The 24,390-nt window shown below is 43.7% G+C and overlaps 1 long non-coding RNA gene across 1 annotated transcript; it reads left to right on the top strand.

The window, feature by feature from the left end:
- Positions 1-16,185: 16,185 nt before the first annotated feature.
- LOC134458232 (uncharacterized) lies at positions 16,186-20,057 on the top strand. The gene is made up of 7 exons (XR_010036548.1): positions 16,186-16,210; positions 16,879-16,948; positions 17,137-17,241; positions 17,691-17,769; positions 17,874-17,983; positions 18,217-18,321; positions 18,914-20,057. It is a non-coding gene; the product is annotated as an uncharacterized LOC134458232 (long non-coding RNA).
- The last annotated feature ends 4,333 nt before the right edge of the window (positions 20,058-24,390 follow it).

Genomic DNA, 24,390 nt, shown 5'->3' with positions numbered 1-24,390 from the left:
GAGATCCAGACCTGCCCACTTCTGCAAACTGCAGTTGGATGCTACTCTGTGAAGCGGCAACTTCAAGCCGTCGTAGCAGTGAATGCGTGTGATCACCACAGCCACAAACAAGTTTCCTAATAAATCGTGCTTTCACTTACATAGTTCAAAAATGCCTCGTTTTCAACCACACGGCCCTTCTTGATCATCCAGCGAAATGTTGAGCAATTTGGGGCTTGTTAAATGGTTATATTTATGATTGTTGTCAACATGGCATGTTCGGTGTTAGCTAGCTAGCTGTATACCCATAACTAATACACAGCTGGATATTAGCTCTGTGTAATTGACGATAGATTGGCTAGCCGCTAGCTCGGTAGACTCTAGGTGTCATTCCCATCTATTTAGTAAGCGACTCACAGACTTTCAAAGCTCCCAAATGTCTCGTTTTTAATGACATGGATCTTATTAGAATTTGGGGCAGGCATATAATACAAGGCTGGATACCTAGCACTGTGTTATTGGCGACAGGTTAGCTAGCCAGCGGAGGGCCCCTTTGTAGGTGGAGCGGCAAATTCGAGCCGTCGTAGCAGTGAATGCATGTGATGACCACAGCCACAAACAAGTGTCCTAATAAATCGTGTTTTCACTTATACAGTTCAAAAATGCCTCGTTTTCAACCACATGGCCCTCCTTGATCAACCAGCGAAATGTTGAGCCATTTGGGGCTTGTTAAATGGTTATATTAAGACTGGATACCTAGCTCTGTGTTATTGACGACAGGTTAGCTAGCCACTAGCTTGGTAGACTATGCCATTCCCATCTATTTAGTAAGCTACTCAAAGACCTCCCAAATGTCTCGTTTTTAATGGCATGTGTCTTATTAGAATTGGGGCAGCAATTTCATTCTACACCTACGATAGTGGTCTGATAATAGCGTGTGACTTGGTCCTGTAAAATGCTCAACTTAGCTTACCGAGCTAGTTTAAAACATCGAATGATCAAATGGTAATGTGTTGTGATCTATTTGTGTCCGATGAGTTCATGGTGTATTATTACATCAATCCATGTCAGACACGAAATGTATTATCATCCAGGCTTTTTAAATTAAGTGCACTTTCGTGCTATACGTAGCACGGACGGACACCATATGCTTCTTCTTAGAAAGTTTCCTGTTTACTAAGTAGCCCGGCCCCCCTCGCGATTTGATTGGCCCTGTCATCGGATAACTTTCAGCCTCGCAAAACGACCGGGGTCCGCTAGACTGCCCCCGGGAGCAAATTCAATTTGCGGTCGCTAGGGGCGTCTAGATTTCTAGGCTATCATAAGGGAGGAAAGGGAGAGAAGACCCCTACCAAGCCCAAACGTAGCAAAGTGCCAGCAGCCTCCAAGAGGTCCGTGATGGTCTCACAGGTGCAGGTAGATCAACTGATTATCGACTACTACATTGTGGAAGATGTACAAACTCTAAACAAAAAAATCACTGTATCACACACGTGTTACTACAAGTGTGTTAAGATACACAATTTCCTTAAAAATATATAGGCCTAGGCATATTTGTGCATCTGACTTTTGCCTTCATTAGGTCTACCTTCATTCAAGAGTTGTGCTCATGTAAATTAATTCATACACAATCAGATAGGCTATATAATATAATATCATATAACATTATATATATATATATATATATATATATATATATATATATATATATATATATATATATACACATATTTTCATATTATATATATTATTTATCTATTTAGTTATTGAAATGCTAGTAGACTTCATTGCACTAGGCTAGAACTGGTCTACCTTGTCTGTTCTGCATGCTGCAAGTTTCATCACCTGGTATGAAACCCACAATTGCAGCAAATGTCATGAGCAAATGTCTAGTCAGTTTCAAAGAATGTATGATTTCTAGCTTGTGGTGTGAAAAAGTAGGCCTATTTATTTGAATATTTCACGAAAAAAAGAACTGAACTGAACTTTGAACTAGTTCACAATTAAAATTGTGAACTTTGAACGTGAACTGTTCACTTTGAGCATCTATGAACTGAACTTGAACTAGTTCAGAAAATCTGTGAACTGGCACAACACTGGGAACATGCCCGTTATCTCCATTCATTTCAGCTGTCATCTCGAGCATCCCTCTTCTGCCACCAAGAGTAGGCTAATGCTCGTGGTGTACTATGATATATCTTTCACACCTCAACGCAGAAGGAGACGAGAACAATGCCTTGTAGCTGCAGCACATGTATGGCGTAAAACTCACACCCGACACAATGCACTAAAAGATGTTTATAACACAAATCTTCCGCTCGAATTCAGATCTCCGGCATTTTATACTATGCCTCACACGAACTGGAAAAGGAGGGGAGGAAGAGGAGGCTCCTTTTTACAAGCACCCTCTTTTCTCATCTGAACGCACCCCCCGGCTGCTCACCTGCATCCTGCGCTCCAACCTGCTGCTCGCCCGCTCGTACCAATGGCGCTCCGGGGACCAGTAGAGCCGGGAAAGGGCCCGTTTAAAGAGGCAAGGATCGAGTCGTGATTGCTTCCATACCCGAGGCTCCTGGCTTTGTGCTAACCTGCCGTGAACGTTGCCAGGGCTTAATTCAAGGGTAAAGAACACGGTTCTTTTTCTACTACCACCGCACCTGAGTACCGCGAGGGGCCGTTTACAACCTCTTTTTTTGCCAGGGTGGTTTAATTATGGAGCCTCACAAAAAGATAACTTCGGTGTGGGCTGTGGGTTGTGGCCGGCAACAGCCACTCGTTAGGGTTGTTGTTTTCAAGAGGTGAAGCACATCATTCCCACAAACACAAGCCAGAAAAAAAACTGTCCGATATATATACTGTAGAATTCAAAACTGTAAAACCACATTGGTTCCACCAGTCTTTTTTATTATGAGGAGGTGGTGATCTCTGCCATGGCTCCGTCCACAGACGTGCTGCATTAAAACAACAGACTCGTAATAAATTACACTTGGAATGCGAGAGGCATTTCAGCAACATCGTTTGTGGTGCACCACGGTGTATTAGCACACAGTTTAATTTCATTTTATCCCACCCCTATAATCAAAAGCACAGATTGTTCAGCCAGCTCAGTCAGCTCGACAACATAACATGCATGTTTGATTTATTTGAGCTGTGCAAGAACACAGTGATGTCATGTGCCATACAATCTCTCTCTCTCTGTACAGTACATATGAAATGTATAATGGGCTACAATTCTATACATTGCTTTGGTGCATACAGCAGAAAACTAGGACAATTCACCTTTCGCAAAAGCCACGCCCCCTAGTTATTGTTGCTACGTCCGTCAAAAACTTAGAACCAGGCACACGTTTTGGCTGCGTTTCATAGGAAATGTGTGTAGCCTACACTTCTTGTATCCTACACACGCTGATTACTAGAAGCCATATTCAACTGAAATACAACTTGATGATGGCGATGTGATGTCTGTAACCAGGACATTTGATAGTGCTTGGTGTAAACTGGGACATTGCCGTCCGCCAAGACCTTTGACGGGCTTTGGGCACTGACACTGCGCAGCTCTTGGGCAGTCACACTGGGCGTTTCTCTTCTGTTCACTTTAATGGTTTTAGTTTAGTTGACAGTTAATATCTTCATAACAAGGTTGGAACAAGCGCAGCCCCATTTCAGTGTTACTTTTTTTGCTGTCACACTCGACGCATAGAGCAATACACAGACAGACACAAACTGGGAAGGAGAGAGGGTGGGGGCTGCTCCGTGGGCTGTGCATTTGGCGCATATTAAACAACGCAACTAGTAGTTTCCCAATAAAATTTGAATCATAATGCCGTGGATCCAATACTATAATATCATATAATATTGTCCTTAAGTCTGAGCGATGCATTGATTATTTGTTTAGGGTACGTTTTCTGCCAGCTAAATGCAAGGGGGAAGGGGGCTATATTAGCAAACAAGACGATTGCACAGTTAGCCTGCTAATTTTAAATATGATCACCTGGAGCTAATAGCCTTCACATGGCTTAATCCATCAGTCCGCTTGAGGTTTTTGCTTCGGGAAAGTGAAAAAATGAGGTCCTAATTAATCTTCAGATGGTGTCGGACCCTGACGGTGCCATAGGCACACGTTGTATGTATCCCTGAAATCGTAGGTTTTTGACGGACCTCGACAAGTTCTACACTCCTTAGTTACCGTTGCTGAGCTCGGATTGGTTGGCGGCCGTTTGTGGGAGGGGTTTTGCGAAAGGCTAATTGGCCACGGTAGGATTGTCAAGTTGGAACAAAAAACATGGACTTCCAAGGGCCAGTTTCCTTGCATGGCTCTGACTCTGAGTTTGTACACATTCCGGGTAACTGCTTCAGTTTATGGAAGACCATCAGGGTGAATCTTAGCCTAGAAATCTAGACGCCCCTAGCGACCGCAAATTGAATTTGCTCCCGGGGGCAGTCTAGCGGACCCCGGTCGTTTTGCGAGGCTGAAAGTTATCCGATGACAGGGCCAATCAAATCGCGAGGGGGGCCGGGCTACTTAGTAAACAGGAAACTTTCTAAGAAGAAGCATATGGTGTCCGTCCGTGCTACGTATAGCACGAAAGTGCACTTAATTTAAAAAGCCTGGATGATAATACATTTCGTGTCTGACATGGATTGATGTAGGCCTAATAATAGGCCTACACCATGAACTTATCGGACACAAATAGATCACAACACATTACCATTTGATCATTCGATGTTTTAAACTAGCTCGGTAAGCTAAGTTGAGCATTTTACAGGACCAAGTCACACGCTATTATCAGACCACTACTGTAGGTGTAGAATGAAATTGCTGCCCCAATTTCTAATAAGACACATGCCATTAAAAACGAGACATTTGGGAGCTTTGGAAGTCTTTGAGTAGCTTACTAAATAGATGGGAATGGCATAGTCTACCAAGCTAGTGGCTAGCTAACCTGTCGTCAATAACACAGAGCTAGGTATCCAGTCTTAATATAACCATTTAACAAGCCCCAAATGGCTCAACATTTCGCTGGTTGATCAAGGAGGGCCATGTGGTTGAAAACGAGGCATTTTTGAACTGTATAAGTGAAAACACGATTTATTAGGACACTTGTTTGTGGCTGTGGTCATCACATGCATTCACTGCTACGACGGCTCGAATTTGCCGCTCCACCTACAAAGGGGCCCTCGCTGGCTAGCTAACCTGTCGCCAATAACACAGAGCTAGGTATCCAGCCTTGTATTATATGCCTGCCCCAAATTCTAATAAGATCCATGTCATTAAAAACGAGACATTTGGGAGCTTTGAAAGTCTGTGAGTCGCTTACTAAATAGATGGGAATGACACCTAGAGTCTACCGAGCTAGCGGCTAGCCAATCTATCGTCAATTACACAGAGCTAATATCCAGCTGTGTATTAGTTATGGGTATACAGCTAGCTAGCTAACACCGAACATGCCATGTTGACAACAATCATAAATATAACCATTTAACAAGCCCCAAATTGCTCAACATTTCGCTGGATGATCAAGAAGGGCCGTGTGGTTGAAAACGAGGCATTTTTGAACTATGTAAGTGAAAGCACGATTTATTAGGAAACTTGTTTGTGGCTGTGGTGATCACACGCATTCACTGCTACGACGGCTTGAAGTTGCCGCTTCACAAGACAGCTGTGACGTTACACAGAAGTGTGTGGGGATTGGTTGTTTGCCATCCAATTGCGTGGCGTTGAGTCCTGAAGCAACCGTTTATCCCGCCCACACTGCTGCCCAGCCCTCCTAGACCCTGGTACAGCTTTTTGCTGTACGGGTCTGGCTCGCTAGGCTAGGTGAATCTATGTTTAAGTTCAAGACACGGCTTTGGTCGACATGGTACAAATGTTGTAGGCTATCCAATTCAGGGGGGAAAAAGACTTTGAGAAGAGTGACATAAAAGCAAGCAGTAAATTTAATAACATGATCACCATCCTCATTATCTTTCTTTTGGCCTTAGAGTAGCCCTGACTCCTCCTGGCTCCCAGACCATAGTCCAGGAGCAGAGACAGTTTGCCTTCAGAACAAAACTAATCCTACTCATATGCACTGACTTTGTCATGCCTCTGTGTACAGTATTTTCCTCTCAGATTGTGTGATGCTGATTATGTCCTCTTTGGATAATGCTGCTTTGGATACAAGCTTGAGGCAGCTGTGGCCTAGTGGTTAATGAGATGGGGATGGATAAGAGGGTTGCCGGTTCCAATCCCACCCTTCCACTCAGAGCCGGCCCGCCCAATACGCTCACTACGCTCGCAGCGTAAGGCCTCGCGCGACCCGTTACGTCACTGACGTTGACAGTTTAAAAAAAGAAAACCGCGAAATGATTTCATTGTTTATTATTGATTCCGTCACACAAAACGTGAAACGTCCAATGTGAAACGACATATTCCCTGCGGAAACGACAAAAGAAAAAGAAAATTCATGACAATGAGCGACAAGAACAGCAGTCAGGTAGGCAACGTAACTCCTCTGTTGTTACGGTTATGCTTCCACCAAGGACTGTATCATTGGCTTCCACTCATTGTGATCCTTCTTCTGTGGCTAATTTCGTATGGAGCAGAAGTGTCAATGGGCTTTTGTATTGCACAACAATGCCGGGCTAAAAAGTGCCCAGGTCTTCGATACAGTCACATGTTGTAAAAAGGGGGATTAACGTTTTACTGTTGTTTTAAAAGGTAGAAGTTGTTGAGAACCACAAGCTGAGTAGCGTTTCGTTTAGCTTGTGCAATTAGTTCAACTGAATCAACAGGTAGCCTAGGCTAGAGAGAACGTGAGAGGAAAGGGTGGTGTTGTCAACGTTTTACTGTTGTTTCGAAAGGTGTACTAGTTGAATCATAATCTGACGAGCCGTTCGTTTAGCCGATGAAACGTCAGTGCAGTCGAAGCAACGAAGGTGGGAGAGAGAAGGGGTGCCCTTTCTGTGTGTGTGTGTGTGTGTGAGAGAGTTTGCGCGCGCTGTTGTATGCGTGGCTGCCTCTCGATTGTTTAGAAATAAATATCAACATACACAGACATTGATTTTGGTTTTGACAGGCGCTTAAGATTTGTGATAAGACGTCCGTGCAGTCTAAGCAATGGAGGAGGAGGGAGTGAGAGAGAGAAGGAGTGCCGTGCGTGTGTGTGTGGGTGGGTGATAACAATAGCAAGGGGGCGCGGCTTTCTTGGATAGACTAATAAATCCAGACCTTTGGTGAATGAGTGAAACTTGTGACGAAGGTGAATCACAATAATGTGTGATAACATTCATAACACATGTTATATAGCTAAATAATTTATTTTACATATGAGTTTCTTATCATAGGCCTATTCATTAATTTAAAAAAAAACGTTTTAGACCACCAGATTACAAAAGGCAAGCTACTAGGGGGCAGGTTATGGTAATTTTAAATGCAAACAATTTGATGGAGCTACATCAATTGAAGCCTTAGTTATATTTTACAGGCGCTATATGCTTAAGTTTCTGGCCAGCTCAGACTCCAGTCAGTCAGCCAGTGGAGGGCCAGCACAATGTTCAGGTAGTAGGGCCTACACAGATGAGCCAGGTACACCTGCAGCTGATGAGGTAGTCGCATGTTCAGTACAGCCACCGTTGTCTACATGTTCACAATCTGTTATGACATTATTGATGTTTTTGTCTCAAGAGAGCAGAAAGAAAGACTTTTTAATTAAGCTTGATTTGAGTCAAATTTTGTGTCTGTGGTTCGCGTTCTGCTGGGTGGGGGGGGGGGGGGTTGGGGGTCGTCGGCTGCACGCGCTTTTTTGGGGCCCCTTGGCATATTTTTGCCTAGGGCCCCATGGAGGTCAGAACCGGCTCTGCTTCCACTCCATACCACACTCCATGGCTGAAGTGCCCTTGAGCAGGGCAGGCACCTAACCCCACATTGCTCCAGAGACTGTAACATATAGCCCGTAAACAACTGCAAGTCACTTTGGATAAAAGTGTCAGATAAATGTAATGTAAGTGTGTGCAAAATGTAAATGTGGCAAAAGGACACAGGAAAGAAGGAAAAGGGAAATACAGGTAATGCCTTTTACTATTTGTATGGTGGTCACTCTGTTTGTAAAGGTATGATGCTCACATTAATCTACAGAATAGCAAAGAGTACGACAGAACTAATCAGTTATTCTGACATCAATTGTGGTTTAATATGCCCTCATCCCACAAGACCAAAATTGTAAGTCCATGCATAGAATAAGCAATGGGCAAGTACAAAAGAATCCATGTAGGCCTTTCTTCCTTTTACAACTCAATGTGAGAATCACACACTGTGAACTCTAATAGGTTTTACAACCCAGAGATTTTCCACAGCCCTAATTAACACTTCTTGGCGTTATATTGACTCTTTGCTGTCTCTGTATAACGCACCGTTTAATGGCTGCTCCTCTAAACTGGTAAATAAATGCCAAGTGTCAGACTAGGCTTAAAAAGGAGGGGGAAAACAGCCTCCATGAAGCCAACATGACAGTCTGGCCACTATTCTGCCATACAAAGGCAAAGTGCAGTAACTATTATTTTGTCAAAAGGAGGTTTAGATGGAAAATGCTTTATCTTATAAGAGCCTTATGGTCCAAATGTGTCCCAGTTTAGAGATAGTGCTATATCAAAGTTGCAGTAACATCCAATATAATACCAATACTTTGAAGGCAGTTGTAGGGCAGTGTTGTCCTCAGAAGAAACTTGGCTGTCCATGAGTCTGTTTAGTCTTCTTTCTGGGAAATAAAAAATGGGCTCAGAATAGACTTCACGAGAGGTGAAAACAACATTACTATTGGCACTACATGTCTGAAGCTAAATCATTATTACCATAGAAAGAATGTCTTGGATGTTAATGACATGTTTTGATATTCTTTAATACCCCCGTTCAGCAGACTTATCCAAGATGGTCTATAAAAGGGCAATGACTATCAACAATTGGGTGCCACTGGAGAGAAAAAAAACTTAACAGGAATCAACACTTCCCTGGTGATAAATGAGGTTTGACAGTCAGACAGTGCACACAGCTGCTACCCATTGTTGAGTTATTCAGAGACTAAGTGGAAATGGAACCAAAATATCTCAAGGCCAATTCAGTGACTTGACTCAGTGTTACAGTGGAAGAGCTTTGTTACAAAATGACTTACATATACATTTGGAATATTTTGGGAAATTTACATTTTTGTCTTGGGCATTGCAAAATACCTTTCATAAAGGTTTAAAAAGAATGTTCTCAAAATATCTGAATGGCAAGAATTCTCGCATAGATGAAAGGACGTCTGAACTCTCATTTCCAATAATAAAGAGCAAAAGTTAAAAAATGACTTATAAGTCATTTCGCAACAAAACTCGTCAGTTCTTCACAATATGATGAATAGTATCGACAACATTACAGAGTTCATCAGTGCCCACTACTGTACTCCACCATGTTGGAATCCTCCACCCATCAGCTGATCTTGATACTGATAGGAACTGGAGGAAAAGAGTTGGCACACAGACTGAATACCATGCAATTGTGTGTGTGTGTGTGTGTGTGTGTGTGTGTGTGTGTGTGTGTGTGTGTGCGTGTGTGTGTGTGTACTTGTGCATGTGCCTGTGAAAATGAGTGTGTGTAATGACGATGCACATTTGTGTGTATGAATTTGAATGTACGTGACTGTGACTGTATCTGTGTGTGTGCATGCATGTGTACGTGCGTGTGTGTGTGTGTGTGTGTGTGCGTGCGTGTATGAGCGTATACTATGACAATGTGTATGTGTGTACAGTATGTGAGTTCCAGTGTGTGACTGCGTGGTGGCTCTCCCCCTCTCTTGCTGTCTAGACGATTCTGACTAAAGGGCACAATTGAGAAAGTGTTTAGCATTTACACACAAAGACGTGCACTGTGGATGCCTGCAATTGGACAGAATTGGGACAGACAGACGGACGCAGACGGAATGCGCTAGACTCCTACTCACGACAGCACAATAGCAGACTAGAGTCTCCCACAGTTTGCATTGGGCCTCTCTCGATGAAGACTACTACACTGCCTTATGAAGGCAAAGTGCAGTAACTATGCCAACATTGAAACTGAGAAAAGGCCTTCAAAGCTTTAGTATTAGGTTAGATATTGCAGTTGCTGCAAATGTGACATAGCAATATCTCTAACACAGGACATATTTGGACTATAGGGCTTTGTCACAAGACACAGGATGTGTTATTAAGACCATTTTCAGTCTAAACTCAATTTTGACAAAATATGTACGGTAGTTACTGCACTTTGCCTTTGTAGGGCAGTAACAGCTTAGAGCAGGGACTCCCACACTTGCGGCCCACTTGGACATTTTCACAAATGCTTCGGGGCCCACCTCTGGCCAAATAAGCAATACAATTCAAATGAATAGTGAACAGCAGCACGGTAACAAATAATATTTAGATATTTAGAAAATGACTTCTGAGCCCACATGGAATTACTTGGAGGGCCCACCAGTGTCCCCCGGCCCACAGTTTGAGAATCACTGTACTAGACTCCTCCTCGTGACAGCACAGTTGCAGACAAGAAGCTCCCACAGTTTGTATTGGGCCTCTCTTGGTATGGCAATGCTGTAACTCTTTTCTATCTACGGCTCTGGGTGCACTGTAGACTGTAGCTTAGAGCAGGGATGTCAAACTCAGGCCCGGGGGCCAAATTTGGCCCGCGGAGCCATTTTATTCGGCCCGCGAGATCATTTCAAATGTCTATTATAGTTGGCCCACATACACCATCAATGTATAGCATAATATGACTTGAACATGAAATTTGCTGTGTCACCGGATGTGTAGACACATTTGAACTAACAAATATGATGGGAAAGAGTGTATGTGAAATTTAACTATGAGTATGAAGCGTTTGCATGCACAATTTTAGTCCATTTTTACAAATAATTGTGGAGTTCGGCCCGCAACTTTGTTCCAGATTTTGATTTTGGCCCTCAGTCAATTTGAGTTTGACACCCCTGCCTTAGAGCATTACTGTGCAGTATGTAACAGCCCCCATCCATCCTACAGTATAACATGCATAGTGCATCAATAGAACATCAATAGAAACAGGAACGGGGGGTTCCTTCCATCCTGAGTGATGGGGTAGTTTTGCCCCTGTGTATAAAGTTTATGAACGCCATCCTTCTTGGAGGAACAATGCCCTCCGACCAACTCCCACCCTCCAGATACATGCATATTTCCACACGGAGCATTAAAGCTTCTTAGAAAGCTTCTCCGAAAAGACGGGAGATTTGTCAGTGTGGCAGCCACACAAAAGCTTGACTCCATACAGTGTCTCAGACCTTTTTTTTTCATACAGGCTCCCAACAATAGCAGTATAGATGTGCCCACCAAGATGCAAATCACACTCTAAAAACAGCAACAAGAACAAGCGGACATGAGGTCACTCCTGTGTGTTTCAAGAAAAAAAAAAGAGAATAAGTGTCTGAAAGAAATGATGATGGGTCTGTACATGTTGCCCGGACAGCAACTGGTGTCCCTGGCAACACGGGACATGTCCTGTAAATAGCAGCGCAAAACACGGTGGCGGTGCCAGCGGTCTCGTCGAGGGAGTGCCAGGAGCTATGATCCGATGGCACCAGGGAGAGTGGGGAGGAAAAGAGGTGCCAAACTGGGGGATTATATGGGATTGGTTGCGTGGGTGAGTGCGAGGGTGGCAAGGCCAGGGAAGCCCACAGGGGGAGGGCGAAAGGGTCAGTTGTCCCGGGCCCTGGGAGAGAGGAGACCTGTGCTCAGCAGGCCTGGACTGCATACAGGGCATTTCCTGATGGGCCAACAGTCCTCAGGGGCCGATGCTCTTCAGTTGGTTTTTTATATTTTGTTTAGAGACTGGCCCACAAGGTCATGCACCAATGCCCAGGTCTTTTTTTGTCCCCAGACCAGCCTTTTAGCACAGCCAAATCCATTGCCTGAGAAAGGCTCTCAAGCTTTCTTTCTCAGGCTACTGAGAAAACAAAACCCATCACTGAGAACGTCTCCATGTCTCTCATCCTTGGCTTAACAGCTTCTGTCTGGTTTTGATCACCAGAACCTTGAACAGAGTTGTGTCTTCAATTTCCTGTGAGGATGTGGTGCTGCACGGAAAAAATATATACAATGGATGAGATTATCCCATTTAGCAGAGCAATATAATACAGAAACAAAGACTTCAAACGTCAACTGTGCTGCATTATTTTGGTTTTTCAAGTGTCTTGATTTGCATCTTGATCTGAAACCTTTGATGGCCCATTGAAGTCTGATTTGATGTTGGGAGTTCTCAAAACTAGACAATGTTCCGTTGCCAGGGTAATCTGCATGGTTCTAAATCTTCTCACAGACACAAAAAAACACACTTACACTTTACTTGACGCCGGTCTCATCCATATGACATAACAGTGTCATAATAGTGTTACACAGTATGATATAACAGAGTCATAACAGTGTTATTATACAGTCATGGACAAGTCATAAATATGGTGTCAATGTCATAAATGTGTTATGGTCATGAAAAGTTGTCATTGTTTGGGCTGTCTGTAAAGTAACCAAATGTCACTTAATGACAAAGTCATAAAATGTTCATGACTTTGACATAATGTTTGTGACACATGCATGACTGCTTTATGACACTGCTATAACATTGTTATGTATGACACAGGCACGTGCACTCCAATACGGCAGGGGAGGCAGTGCCTCGCCAGCCCCATCTAGACAACATGAGAATGATGAGATGCAGTAAATATGAACAGTGGTAACAATAATAACTATTGTTTTCAAAACTACCATTTGTGCAGTATTTAAACAGTTTCAATCATTTTCAATCATTTTCGTGGCCAAAATCGCAATATTTGCCCATTTCATATCAAATTGCTCCGCATACGCTGAACATGGGGCAGCTCCGAGCCTTGACTCACCGCGGATTGCGCAATCCCTCGTTAACAAGCTTGAGCGCATGCGCCATTTTGCTCGTTCTGCGTATGCAACCTCGTAATATTGTATTAAACGTTTTTATACACTTAATAGAAATATGTATGGTGTGCCCTCATTTTCCTGATAATTTTTTACTATTTTCTATGTGTGATTATCATTTTTTTTACTCTGAAGGCTTTGGCATAATGCCCACTGAAAAATACAGTGGTGCAGCAATCAGCAGCCTGGCCGCAAACCCGTTCTGGCGTTGAGAGTCTTAAGCTCGTCAGTTACGTCATAGCGCAACCTAAATCTGAAGTTCAAAATACAGTCAGTCGGTGTCATTAGTGTTGGCTAGCTTGTTCACTTTGACTGCTACCATGGAAGTGGATTTCATAACGAAACTTAGAACATTCTCAAAGTTGGATTTCCAAGGGAAAAAAGATGTGATAAAGAATGGACGACCGTCTACCGACAGAGCTGAAGGGTTTGCTGCAGGTGACTGGTCAGAAGATTAGAACGACCCGATCATTTCAAAGTGAGTGGTAGGCATACAACAGAAAAGATTGGCTATGTGGATGCCCTACGAGAAACCGTTTTTTTGTTACCCCTGTGTATTGTTTGCAACCGGCAAGAATGTGTGGAATACCACTAGCATGGTGGGATATTGTGACTTAAAAAATATACCAAGGAGCCTCAAGAAACAAAAATCCTCGGCTACTCGTATTCATTGCCAAATTGCTTTGAAGACGTTTGGGGCTTCTCCAATAGATGTGGCTTTGGATGAACAGAACCGGCTAAAGTAACGTTAGCATGCACAACGCCAACGTGAAGGAGAACCGTGAAATCTTAAAACGTCTCATTCAGGCAACATGCTTCTTAGCCAAACAGGAGGAGTTGGCGTTTCGCGGAGGTGATGAGAGTACACACTCTTCGAATCATGGGAATTATGTCGACTTGATGAATGGGATCTCCCCCATTCTGCATGTTGCAACAGGCTGTGAAGCGAAGGAGGCCTTTTTAGGCTTTGATGGTGTCAGGGAATACAGAAGAGCTCCCGCAATAGCAAAGTCATGAATGTTTTCATAAAGAAGGAGCGGCTTATGGACCTGATGTACAAGTAAAGGTAAGACAGGTGTTTCCTATGTGTGTGAGGCCTGTGTTTGTGAGAACCGTGAGGAGAGAGAGAAAGAGAGAGAGAGAATCCGCCGTTATTCTGTCCGGTTTGTTCGCCGTGGTGCTCAGTGGTCTATGTGAGACCAGTGTTTTGAATCCTGTGTGTGTGTGTGTGTGTGTGTGTGTGTGTGTGTGTGTGTGTGTGTGTGTGTGTGTGTGTGTGTGTGAGCATCCGCCGTGATGCTCTCCGCCTTGGTGCTGTGTGGTTTATATGAGACCACTGTTTGAATCGTGTGTGTGTGTGTGTGGGTGGGTGTGTGTGTGTGTGTGTGTGTGTGTGTGTGTGAGAGAGAGAGAGAGAGAGAAAGAGAGAGATGGAGATAGAGAAAGAGATAGAGAAAGAGAAGGAGAGAGAGAGAGAGAGAGAGATCTAATAGCATTTTCTCTACGGAAATGCAGTATATTTTAATATGTAGGCCTAATGTTAAGAAATGTATGACATATGAAACTTATCGGTAGGCCTATTTGGCAAATATTTACTAATATATATTTGAAAATCTGATATTGGAAAAGTCAGTGCCTCACCAGCCATAAACTTGACCGCACGTCACTGGCATGACAACGGCGTCAAGTGAAGTATAACCAAAAACATTTGGTATTGCAAAAAAAGACAATGGAAAAATAGACAATTATCCATGTAGACAAAAGATTATTATCCCATTTATGTATATTACAAAGGCATTGCAATACAGTACATCACAAAGCAAAGGTGTGCAGCTTTTGTGGGTAGACATGTCTAGATCCTACATCTTTTCAAACCATTGATGCCGAATTGATGTTTGACTTGAAGTTGGAATTTAAAGTAGGCCGATGTCGGCAGGGCGCACGTCATGTCCAAATCCTCTCATGGAAAAAACAAACCCACACGCTGGTTTATTGGGATTGCACACACTGATTTTGATGAGGGGATTCTCCTCCTTCCCTGCTGCACCTTCCCACCCACTCCTCCCAGGGCCGGATTAACACACAGGCTATACGGCTGCAGCCCAGGGGCCCCCACCTGCCAAGAAGCCCCCAATTAGCCAAAAGTCAAGCATTGCAGAATTATGACTAGATGCAATATTGACAAATTAATCTGTAATGTGAAGTAGAGTTTTAAATCTTGTTAATACGGCTCTGCACAGTTGGCAGACATGTTATCTTTAATTCCTATCTTGTAATTATGACACTCTATGTAATTCTGTTGAGAAATTTGCCTAACATGGGGGCCCACAACAACCTGTAGCATAGGGGCCCTGGGCCATCTTAATCTGGCCCTGACTCCTCCTCTCCCAGCCCCCTGTAGACATGACAGAGCAACATCTCCTGCTAGGAACTCCTCCTCAGTGGCTGCATGGGCCAACGCAGACAAGACAGCTTTAGCCATGCGTGTCTCGTGTGTGGGGAAAGCAAAACAATAGACTCCATCAGGGTCAACATTGCAGAGGGGTTTGGCCCAAGTGACGCAGATATACACACACACGTGCGCAAACACACGCACACGCGCACGCGCACATCCGCACACACACACACACACACACACACACACACACACACACACACACAGACACACACACAGACACACACACACACAGTGTTGTGTAGTGGAGTAATAGGAGGGCTGTTGAATTAGCCCTTGGCCCCATGCCGTGCCACTGTGCATCCGCAGCTGGGCCAGTGGGGAGTTGAGCCCATCCTGACCTTTGACCCCTCATGGAAGCCAATGAGAGAGACAGGCTTCCCGAGGCTGACAGGAGGGTTGGCAGCGTTTTGTTTTCCGACATGCTGCATCATGCGCTCTTTCATTTGTTACCCTAGTAACACAGAATTATGGGCAGTCATGGGTAAGCGGTTAGGGCATCAGACTTGTAGCCCAAAGGTTGCCGGTTCGACTCCAGACCCGCCAGGTTGGTGGGGGGAGTAATCAACCAGTGCTCTCCCCTATCCTCCTCCATGACTGAGGTACCCTGAGCATGGTACCATCCCGCCACACTGCTCCCTAGGGGCGCCATTGAGGGCTGCCCCCTTGCATGGGTGGGGCATGAATGCAATTGCGTTGCGTGCAGTGTGCAGTGTTCACTTGCGTGCTGTGGAATGACAATGGGAGTTGGAGTTTCCCAATTGGCTTTCACTTTCACTTTCACAGACCCACCGGCGTAAAATCAAGTCAAAGGTGGGATATAATTTAGTTCCATGCTACTTTGAAACGGTGGTAGATGGACACTCCCAACTGAGATCGCTCCCGGACGTGCAGTCCCAGGTGTTTCTATCACTCCCGGACGTGTAGTCCCACCCGATTATATTTCACGTATTATCATACACTGCCACATACAAGCAATTTAGGGTTAGGTTTAGGGTCAAGGTTAGGGTTAGGGTTAGAAACAAAAAAAACTAACATCAAAAAGATAACTAGCTCCGTTATATGGCGGTGGGACCGATAGTCTGGCTAGTGGGAGCGAGCCGACAGGGGAGCGTCCTGCGTTGGGAGCGTCAATCAGGGAATCGTTCTCAGTAACGCGAGCCCAATGTATCAGCGCGAGCTCAATGTCGACCAGAGTGGTCAAGTTGAGCACGCCACCCCGAAATCAATGTGAAATACCCTGCCATTTGCAAACAGTAGGCAACCTGTCCTTAAAAAGTATGGGTCCTCAAAACAGCACTTGTTGCACAAATATGTGTAGATGGCCTCTTCAAGAAATTGAAATTATGTATGGTCACTTTTTCTTATTGTTTCACGTGGAGGTCTACTGACCTTGTCTAAATAATGTAGGCTAGTTTATGTCCATGTATTATATTAGGACCCAAGGTTAATGGGTTATTCTATTTACCATGTTTTCACAGGCTGCTGTCTCATAATATGGCGAAGACGAGTCACCTGAAGGCCTAACTCGCCATAGAAGACTGAAAGAATGTAAGATTAACTTCTTTGTGACCAATATGACTTGCTCATTGATACATGTCAATATGAGGTGCATGGCAAAGTATTTAATTTATTTGTCTCGCTTCTAGGAGCTGTAGAAACAACAGGGTGTTCTTTTTCAGGGTATTCTTTTTTATAGAACTGGACAGGTCATTTATTCGTTACCCTTGTTTTTGAAGTGTCCTGCAGGATGCTGTGTCCTGCAATCCTGTGTACTGTGCTACAGACGCACGTGGAGGTCAACCCAAAATGGGCACAGTCTCACCGCAGAAGAGTGAAAGAGGGTAAGCTTAACCTATAGCCTACGTCAGGGTCGGGGAACGTTTCTCATTCGAAGGGCCGCTTCAAATTCATCCGAGGGGCCGTAAAAGTCCTCCAAGGGCCGTACTATGAACACAAACCAGGATTTTCCCTTTCACTTTAGGCCTATATTGAAGGCAGCCACATTTAAACAAACACCACCTTCTTCAGGTTCCCTGAATATAACTTAATTGTATTGCAAATGTATTTTCTAAGATTCCATTACAAAATATGTCATATTTCATGTGAAGCTGAATAGCATTAAAATTATATCGGGGGGCCAGATAAAACTGCCTCAAGGGTCGCAAACGGCCCTAGAGACATAGGTTCCCCACCCCTGGCCTACATTGTCAATATGACTTGTGCTACTTTATAGATAAGTAATCAATGCTGCGCATTGCTATGTTTTGATTTATTTTCTTACATCCTACAGATCCTGGCAGGGAGACGGTAGTGTCCTGCAGAATGGTGATGGGCCAATCTTACAAGAGACCACAGAAAACTGATATAGTGTAAGATTATCCCTGTTGGGCTCAATAGGTCTTGCTTATTGACATATTTGCAATGTCAATATGAGGTGCATGGTTAAGTATTTATTTATTTGTCTTGCTTCTAGGAACTATAGAAACAACAGTGCCTGCTGCAGTATAATGAGGACACCCTGAGCAGAGGGCTCCAATAGACCCAGGTCCAGTGTCTTGGCAGGGTGAAATGGCACTGATATGGGTATGTACTAATGTCAGTTAAAATGAATGAATGAATTAATTCTCATATCTGAATAATGTGAACACTGGATTTACCACACACACACACACACACACACACACACACCCTAGGCCTAGATGATTTGGACCCAAGGTTACTTTTACCACAGCTCTGGCACATCAATTTTCATTTGTTTAATAACTGGTCAGGTAATTTATTCATTCCCCTTGTTTGTTTTTTTGTTTTTTTTGTAGTGTCCTGCAGGATGCTGTGTCCTGCAATCCTGTGTGCTGTGCTACAGACGCGTGTGGAGGTCAACCCAAAATGGGCACAGTCTCACCACAGAAGAGTGAAAGAGGGTAAGCTTAACCTATAGCCTACGTCAGTGGTGGGGAACCTTTCTCATTCGAAGGGCCAATTCAAATTCATCCGAGGGGCCGTAAAAGTTCTCCAAGGGCCGTACTATGAACACAAACCAGGATTTTCCCCTTCACTTTAGACCTATATTGAAGGCAGCCACATTTAAACAAACACCACCTTCTTCAGCTTCCCTGAATTGTTAATATGTAAGTGTTGAGTGTTAATGTTAAAGGAACAGTCCACCATTTTTCACATATATGGAGTATTTACATGCATGAATGTGCATTTCATTTTGGTCTGTGTATTCATTATCTAGTTAACAGTATAGTATAGCGTTTCTCGTCTCCAGTTGGCCACAGCAGCTCCCATATGGCTCAGTTCTGATTGGCCAATTGGAGATGAGAAACGCAGGCGGGGGCAATATCGCCCTATTTTACGCAACATTGCGTTGGGGGCTATATCAAAGCTATTGAAAGTATTGTGTCATGTTCTGTCTGTAATTGACAAAAAATGAGATTGGAATTGACGACTGTATCAGCTGTCAGGTCATGTCTCAGGATTGTGTATTTAGTAGCTCCTCTCTTTTTGCAGCTTTAAAACTTAAGGCCACCGCTATGGAGGGAGCGGCTGCAACCGCCACCAGCGCAGCAGCTGCCCAACAAGCTCGACCCTCCGATTCCTCCACCTCCAGCTCCTCCACCTCCTCTTCAAGTGACTCGGAGCCAGAGAGGAAGAGAAAGAAGAGGAACAAGAGAGACAGGAAAAAGAGAGAGAAGAAGAGGATGGAGAAGAAGCAGAAGAAGAGGAAGAAGGACAAGCACAGACAGACAGAAGGAGAGAACTTGCGAACACTTGCACCCTATTGCGGAGCTCGCCTTCAGGTGGGCACATGCAGAAAATTGAACAGCTTAATGATTAACAACGATTTTTAGAACCTGAACAAGGACTGCCTGCTTACCTTTTTTTTTTTCATCTTTTTGAAATATCTAGCAGGTCCCCCTTTCTTTTCAGTTGCTGTATCTCCTGCATGTGCCCACCTGATTCACACTGTGTGGCACAGTCCTTGGCGAAGTTAAATAAACTATCACCAGGAAGATATGTCTCCCTAATTTCCATGTAATCATCAGGGCTGACCGTTGCAAGCTCCGCAATAGGGGCTTGGTTGCAGATGGTATTTCTGTCGATCGGAATTTTTTCGTACGCCGCCGTCTTGCTTAAACCCTTTCTCACCAGCCTGACCACCTCCATATAGCGGGGGGCTAGCGGGAGCTGTCTGTAAAATATCTGTATTTTGTTTGTATATTTTACAGTATCACCGCGGAAGGGCCTCTGCTACATGGCGAAGAAAAAAATAGGTCTTTGGCATTTTAGGGATAAGAAACGAGCGGAGGTGTCCCATCCTGTGGCTGGTGAGGAGAAGAGGACGGGAGAATCTTATCCCAATTGTGGTCAAGCATGTGCGTCCAGGAGCCACCCTGATCAGTGATGAGTGGCGAGCATACAGAGGCGCATTAGCTGCCATTGGCTACACTCACTTCACTGTTAACCATTCAAGATGGTTTGTTGATCCAAACAGTGGGGCCCATACACAGCACCTTGAGAGGGGTTACTGCCACACTTATTGTGTGTGTGTGTGTGTGTGTGTGTGTGTGTGTGTGTGTGTGTGTGTGTGTGTGTGTTACAATATGTGAAGGCCTATGACTTGCTTTCATAATAATAAAAAGTTATTGCTCTCTGTCTGGTGCTTTGATTGTATTTAAAAGTTCAGAAAATACACTACATCAAAATAGGCCTATGTAATGAGTTATGTGTTATAATGCTGTGACTTCACTTGGCGGGGGAGTTAATGATTGGGAAGGTTGTTAATGATTGATTAGTTGACTGTATAGAAATGGTTGATTACACACTTGTTTTCAGTATAGTAATCACATGATTACTATACTGAAAACATGTGTGTTAACCTATCATAATGTCATGGCTTTACTTAAGGTGGCCAAGAAAACGTGAATGAATATTGTAGTAATCATGAGCACACATGATCATGTAATGACTTTACTTGGGGTGGCAAAGACAACATGAATTCATAGTATACTACGATGTCAATGATATGTAATATATTAGGCTAAACATTAGGCTGGTCATTGGCTGATATAACCAGAAGGTATCAGATGCATGTGTGGGCACAATCACGTCACTGGGTAGTCTTAAGTATGATTATCAGTTTTGAGAAGTGGTGACTTGGCGTTTGGCCTACCACAAGGGCCTATTAATATAATAGCCTAGCCTATATTTGGTTATGGTTTGAACTGAAATACGTTTATACATTATAAAGAAGTAAGGTCATTGACATCGTGGAAAAAAAAAAGACTAAATGTGGAAGTCGTCGCTGCAGCGCCACAGAAACTCCTTCGGCTGGCTCCCTTCAGGGCGTTGGTGATGGCTGGCTAATGACCACACATCGGAACGAGAGACACCCTAAATAAGCCGCTAAAAGAATGCAGATAGTGGGAAACGAAACGTTACATTAAGACGGGAGCAGGTAATAAGAATGAAACGTGACTCCCTGTGTTTGCGGGAAGGGGGTGTAGGCTACTATGATGGCCTGGAGAGGTTGCTTCAAGTCCGCAGGTGACGAAGGAAGTGTCGAACCCCCAGCTACGAACGCCACAGCCGCTGTTCCTGACAATGCTCTGTAGCTTCTCTGAAGTTGCCCATTGCCATAAGGTCTGGTTGAGATGACTGGCTCCACACGGCGAGGATTGTTATGCACATTGGCAATGGGCTGATTATTTCGGCTGGTCATCATAGAAATCCACACTAGTAGCCTAAATGTAGGCTAGGCCAGGGTTTTCCAAACTGTGGTCCGTGCACCCCTGGGGTTGCGCAGCCTGCCATAAGGTGGTGCGCGAGCTGAATAGAGCAATGGTGAGAGTTTTTATACAGCATCAATGAACTTTAAGTAGTTTTTAATTGTACGGTGAATTGTATGCTGGAAGGGTCTATTTGAAGTGCAGTTTAACTCCAAGACTTGGAAAAGAGGATTATTCAAAACTGTGCATACTGTGCAGTGAATGTATGTACAGTGAATCCATACTTGCGTGGCCATCAGCACACCAAAATATTCGCTAAGGGGGTGCGCGAGCCACAATGAAATGTACAAGGGGGAGTTTGGGAACCGCTGGCCTAGGCTACCACCTTTATCCTGAGTGTCATTTAATGACATGGGCGTAATTTATGGTGGGGACGGTAGGGACACGTCCCCACCAATATTTAGCCCCCTACTGTGTAATCACGACCGGTGTTGCCGGTAACGTAGTCGCACTATTTTTTTTTCCAGTAACGTGTAGTCTAACTACCATTTCAAAACGTCAGATTAAAGTTATTTAAGACACCGTGCGTTACTATTTCTGGTACATAGGCCCGCCTACTTTTTGTTTCAAGCGAGGAGTTTGTGGCGACGCCTGAGGATATGATATGAAAAAAACCCTTTTATGATAGGCCTATGAAACTTTAATGAAAGACGATAGAGGGATAACTTCGCCCTGCCATTAAATCAGATTGTGGGGAAATGTAGTAGCCTAGCCCTACGTATAGGCCTACAAACGGTTCTGAATCTTAATTAGCCTATTCGAACAGTTGTGCCGACATCATCGGCAATTTCTAATTCACTATTTGGGTGCAGGGAACGGAGCTCTGCAGATGCGTAATAGTTGCGTGACAAGCAGAGAGAGACAGAGAAAGGTGAAGGATAAAGTGGCCTATTTAAGAAGAAATGTGGTCTCTGCGCAGCGCAGATAATAACGAATTGAAATGCACATTTGATCTACTGATACGGGTGTAGCCTATTTAAACTATCATCGAAAGGACGGGCAGGCTTCAGAATCTTCAGTCTTCCTTTTAAAAAAAAAACTGTCAATGACGGACAAACCTCTGTTAACGCGACCCATGTGGTAAATGAAAGAGTTCCTAAAGGTACACTTCGGCAAAACATTTCCCTTCTTTCATATTAAATTAACCTGGCTTTGTTTTACAGTCTAATTAACTGTAGGACTACTTGAGTAGCCTAGACTAATTGCTGCGACTAGGTTCTGATCTCGCTGAACATCCAACGCGACTGAAATGGAAGCCTTCTTCCATGACGAGTATGTAACCAACATCATTCAAAAATCGCAGATAGGGCCTACACCTAATCATTGTGTTGTATTGCATTTCGGTCATGTAGAAGGGCTACAAAGCTAACTGGTATGTTGTAACATTAAAATTCGCCTACAACGTGACACAGTTGGTGCGCAACTATGCGGTGACATCGCTGGGATTTCTGTCAAGACGCGCTGCGCAAAGACACTTGCACGCGCATGTGTGTTGCCTGTAGGCTGCTATGATGCAAACACAGCTACAGACAGGAAGAAAGCGAGATATAGGGAGTTAGCCTATGAGAATGAAGAAGTGTGTTGTTTTGTATGTAGGCTACAACAGTCCACACAGCATCGCTAATTTTGGAGGATAAAAAGGGTCAGTCGGCACCGGAACCAAAACATTTTTTTTCTAGGCCCCGTCTTATTTATTTTTTATTTCAAGAAAAGGCAAGCAAATGTCAGTGTAATTTTTTGTTGTTAAAATAGATCTAAATGTCAATAAAGTGAGTAGGCTAGGCCTATTGGCAGAACTGGTGATCATTTTCATGTTAGGCAATACCACTTTGCTGACATTTGAACACAAAGCGACTTATATGTTATTTGGTAAAAGTCTCTGGAGCAATGTTGTATCAGAACTAGCTGCTTTGGTCAATTTCACTCCAGTCATGGATGGAGGTGTAAACAGAGGTAGCCTAAGGGTGGGATTTAAGCCTGCAACCGTGTGATTGAAAGACCAACTTCCTAAGGAACGCTCGTTGACATATCATCTGCTCATTGATATAACATCTGTGTGCCATGAACTTATGATTGATAATCAGCTCCCCCCCCCCCCCCCCCCCCCCCCCCCACACACACACACACACACACAATGAAAATTGTCAAAAATCATCCCCCTCTAAAACCATTGAGCTACATTCATTCATAGGCTAATACATTCACATATTGCGTTAAAATTGTACTTTTAACAACTGTATTTTCTAAACCCCCACCAATTTTATGTCCCTACCAATGTCAAAGTCAAAGTTACTCCCTTGACATTATTCCATTATTGCTGGAGAGGCAACATTAACTAAGGTTGGATTCATGTATGACTGGGTTGATCTGACAGGATTTTCATCAGTCATGTTAATACATGATATGTTAACCTTGTAATTCACACCACGAATTTCCCTTTGATCTACCACATTTACTTAATGGTAAGTCCTCATCACTCATGTCATGACTCCTTATTAACTAATGATAGATTAAATATCACTATGTACATAAATCATGTGTTAATTCACCATAAATCATACATTACTTCCAACATTATTCCGTTATAATTCATGCACCATTATTGTAAAGTGTTACCGATTTCTTTATATGAAGCATGTGCAATCACATTTGCATTCCTTAATCATGGTCCAGGGCCATTGTATAACCGCTATTAAAATAAAATCAAAAGTTTTGTGACTCTATGAAAATCAGAATCAGGCATATAGGCATGCGTATTCCTCACGCTTCAGAATATTTCATACCTGACGCAGCAATGTTTCAGAGATGATAAACTGAACGCTAGCTGTCTGTTCAAAGGGAGCTGCGCCGTACAGATAATAAAGACCATGTGCCACTTTGTCAGTTGTAAATGCTTTGGTCCAACAGCTGAAAAGCCATAAGAAAGGCATTAGTGGGACCTAAAACTGACAGTTATGATATACTGATTGAGTTCTAATTTACGGGTTGGTTGGCCCTCTTAAACAACAAACCCTTTTGGCTCGGCCTGCAGTACAAACTCTGTAATAGCATACCACTGCCCTGGCAATATGCCTTTGATACAATTACAGATTACAGTTAAGGAAGCCGGCAGGGTGGACAAACAGGTGACTTGCCACCGGCCCGTGGAGAAAGGGGGGGCAGAATTGGGTCCATATTATATTCTATGTATTGAGGAGA

This window comes from Engraulis encrasicolus, chromosome 11, assembly GCF_034702125.1.
Source record: "Engraulis encrasicolus isolate BLACKSEA-1 chromosome 11, IST_EnEncr_1.0, whole genome shotgun sequence".
Lineage (NCBI taxonomy): Eukaryota > Metazoa > Chordata > Actinopteri > Clupeiformes > Engraulidae > Engraulis > Engraulis encrasicolus.
This window is presented reverse-complemented; position numbering and strand designations above follow the sequence as displayed.